This window comes from Rhinopithecus bieti, unplaced genomic scaffold, assembly GCF_001698545.2.
Source record: "Rhinopithecus bieti isolate Rb0 unplaced genomic scaffold, ASM169854v2 scaffold_33903, whole genome shotgun sequence".
Taxonomy (NCBI): domain Eukaryota; kingdom Metazoa; phylum Chordata; class Mammalia; order Primates; family Cercopithecidae; genus Rhinopithecus; species Rhinopithecus bieti.
In genome coordinates, this window is record NW_016814625.1 from 137,921 (window position 1) to 141,921 (window position 4,001).

Here is a 4,001-nt window from a genome sequence, read left to right on the forward strand (position 1 = left end):
GGAGCTTGCAGTGAGCCGAGATCGCGCCACTGCACTCCAGGCTGGGTGAGAGAGTGAGACTCCATCTCAAAAAAAAAAAAAAGTTTTATATATATGTATATATATATATTTTAAAAAGGGTGACCCTTTCTTGTCCCGGCCTGCACAGTGTGGGTTCGTGGGTCTCTGAGACCTTAAAATTGAGAGCGTTTTTGCACTCTAGGGGCTGCTCCTGGTGGCTCTGTGGATGCCACAGAACAAATATATTGAATTACACCGTAAACACTATGGATACCGTTTGGAATACCATGAGAAAAAGAGAAAGAAGGAAAGTCGAGAGGCTCATGAATGTTCAAAGAAGGCAAAGAAAATGATTGGTCTGCAGGCTAAGCTTTACCATAAACAGCATCATGCTGAGAAAATACAAACGAAAAGACTATCAAGATGCATGAAAAGATAAACACCAAACAAAAGAAGGATGAAAAGGCTCCACAGGGAGCTTTGTCTGCTGGACAGAGAGGGACAATCTCGAGCCAAAGTACTTTCCAATATGATTAAACAGAAACGAAAAGAGAAGGTGGGAAAATGGGAAGTCCCTCTGCCTAAAGTACGTGCCCAGGGAGAAACAGAAGTATTAAAAGTTATTCGAACAGGAAAGAGAACGAAGAAGGCATGGAAGAGGATGGTTACTAAAGTCTGCTTTGTTGGAGACGGCTTTACAAGAAAACCACCTAAATATGAAAGATTCATCAGGCCAATCTGCGTTTCAAGAAAGCCCATGTAACACAACCTGAACTGAAGGCCACCTTTTGCCTACCAATATTTGGTGTAAAGAAGAATCCCTTATCCCCACTGTACACAGCTTTGGGTGTTACTACCAAAGGTACTGTCATTGAGGTAAATGTGAGCGAATTGGACCTTGTGACACAAGGAGGCAAAGTTATTTGGGGAAAATATGCTCAGGTTAACAACAATCCTAAAATGATGGATGCATCAGTCTTACTGGTTTGACAGCAATTTCATATATAATTATTGAGGACTACACACCAACTGAAAAAACTGCCATTACTGTAATGTTTCTACCAAACAGTCATACATGTCTACAATCAAGAGATTTATTACATTGTAAACATTCAAATGGTCCAGTTTTATAAACGGTCTTTATTTTGAAATCTGCTTAGACCCCATGTTCATAAAATTGAATGACTGAATTGAATGTTCATAAAATTGAATTGAAAAAAAAGCAAATATACAAATATCCTACTTCATCAATATCTGCATTTATGAGTGGGTATTCAGCAATTTCCTGAAAACCACCAGTGTCCGTTGAAAATGCCTTTCAAAAGGTTAATACACACTTAATTATGTGCCTGAGAATTTAACTGAAGTATCTTCTACCATAATGATTAATGATTAATCATTAATCCTAAAAAAGGTAATATTAATACAGATGTTAAGTTTACAATGTTTATATTAAAAGTATGTGAGGAGACACAAAGTTCAGAACTCTTAGAGAAATCTTTTCACCTGTGAAATCCTTAACTTCTGAATACAGCAAAGGTTCAGTGAATTCACATTCTAAACATTTCTTCCTCTCATTTACCATGTATAATAATACCTACTTGGCACTATTTTCTACTCGAATCATGAAAATGAAAAAAAATACTAAAGTCATTATACTCTGTTAGCATTTTCTGTATTGTAAACAGTATATTTCTACTTTCAGAATGGTATTAAGAATTCGTTTAAGCAACTCCAGCTAAGTTTTAAAAGGAAAAGAAGACTGCACGGATTCTCTGGGGAGAAATTTATTTGTAGTTACTTAGATGATGTAAAAAAGTAAGGTTTTTTTTTACTGGTGAAAGCACTTTTGTGATCTGTGATATGTTGTGGCTTTAAGGATGGCTGTATATTACATTAATGTATTAATCACCAAAAAAAAAAAAAAAAAAAAAAGCCGGGCATGGTGGCACATGTAATCCCAGCCACTCAGGAGGCTGAGGTGAGAAAGTCGCTTGAACCCAGGAGGCGAAGGTTGCAGTAAGCCGAGATCGCTCCACTGCACTCCAGCCTGAGCAACAGAGTGAGACTCCGTCTCAAAAAACAAAAACAAAAAAACCAATGCTAATGAACATCTGAGCCTTCAGGAAGTGATAATCTTTTTGCTGGTGGAGAGTCTTGTCTCAATGTGGATGGCTGCTTACTGATGGGTGGGGTAGCTGTGACAATTTCTTTAAATAAGACAACAACAAAGTTTGCTGCATTGACTGACTCTTTAGTGAGACTTCTCTATAGCATGTGATGCTATTTGACAGCATTTTTTCCTTTTCTTTCTTTTCTTATTTTATTATTATTATTATTTGAGATGGAGTCTTACTATGTTGCCCAGGCTGGAGTAAAGTGGCATGATCTGAGCTCACTGCAACCTCCACCTCCCAGGTTCAAGCAATTCTCCTGCCTCAGCCTTCCAAGTAGTTGGGATTACAGGAATGCACCACCACACCTGGTTAATTTTTGTATTTTTAGTAGAGACAGGGTTTCTCCATGTTGGCCAGGCTGGTCTCGAACTCTTGACCTCAGGTGATCCACCTGCCTGGGCCTCCCAAAGTGCTGGGATTACAGGTGTGAGCCCAGACTCTTTTTTTACATCCTCATGAAGGACTGATATTTGATAGCATTTTACCCACAGTAGAACTTCTTTCAAAATTGGAGTCAATCCTCTCAAACCCTGCAGCTGCTTTATCAACTATGTTTATGTAATATTCTAAATCCTTTGTTGTCACTTCAACAGTATTTACAGCGTCTTCACCAGGAGTAGATTTCATCTCAAGAAACCACTTTCTTTGCTCATTCCTAAAAAGCGACTCCTCATCTGTTCAAGTTTTAACATGAGATGGTAGCAATACAGTCATATCCTCAGGTTCTACTTCTAATTCTAGTTCTCTTGCTATTTCCACCACATCTGCAGTTACTTCCTCCACTGAAATCCTGAACCCCTCCAAGTCAGCCATGAGGGTTGGAATCAACGTCTTCCAAACTCCTGTTAATGTTGATATTTTGACTTCCTCCATGAATCGTGAACATTCTGTTTCTTTCCTTTTTTTTTTTTTTTTTTTCCAGACAAGGTCTCACTCTGTCACCCAGGCTGAAGTGCAGTGGCACAATCATGGCTCACTGCAGCCTCGACCTCTGAGGTCCAAACAATCCTCTCACTTCAGCCTCCTGAGTAACTGAGAGCACAAGAGAACACCACCATGCCTGACTAATTTTTTCACTTTTTGTAGAGACAGGGTCTCCCTGTGTTGCCAGGCTGGTCTGAAACTCCTAGGCTCAAGTGATCCTCCTGCCTCAGCCTCCCAAAATGCTACGATTACAGGCATGAGCCACCATTCCCAGCCCTTGAATGTTCTTAATGGCATCTAGAATGGTGGATTCTTTCCAGAGGTTTTCAATTCATTTTGCCCAGATCCATCAGAGGAATCATTGTCTATGGCAGCTATAGCTTTACAAAATATATTTCTTAAATGATAAGACTTGAAAGTCAAATTTGTTCCTTGTTCCATGAGCTGCAGAACAGATTTTGTGTTAGCAAGCATGAAAACAACATTCATCTCCTTGTATGTCTCCATCAGAGCTCTTGGGTGAACAGGTGCATTGTCAATGAGCAGTAGTATTTTGAAAGGAGTAGGTTTCAACAGTGGGCTTAAAATATTCGGTAAACTGGCCAGGCACGGTGGCTCATGCCTGTAATCCCAACACTTTGGAAGGCTGAGGTGGGCGGATCACATGAGATCAGGAGTTTGAGACCAGCCTGACCAATATGATGTAACCCTGTCTTTATTAAAAACACAAAAATTAGCCAGGCATGGTGGCAGGCGCCTGTAATCTCAGCTACTTGGGAGGCTGAGACAGGAGAATTGCTTGAACCTGGGAGGCAGAGGTAGCAGTGAGCAGTGAGCAGTGAGACCGCACAATTGCACTCCAGCCTGGGCAACAAGATTGAAACTCCGTCTCAAAAAAAA

General features: G+C 40.1%; 1 protein-coding gene and 1 pseudogene across 8 annotated transcripts in view; one reads left to right on the forward strand and one right to left on the reverse strand.

The window, feature by feature from the left end:
• ATP2B4 (ATPase plasma membrane Ca2+ transporting 4) overlaps positions 1–4,001 on the reverse strand; it is a 117,579-nt gene that overhangs the window by 85,283 nt on the left and 28,295 nt on the right. The window lies entirely within an intron of this gene.
• The window catches only part of LOC108514982 (ribosome biogenesis protein NSA2 homolog pseudogene), a 7,553-nt pseudogene continuing 3,753 nt past the window's right edge, over positions 202–4,001 (forward strand).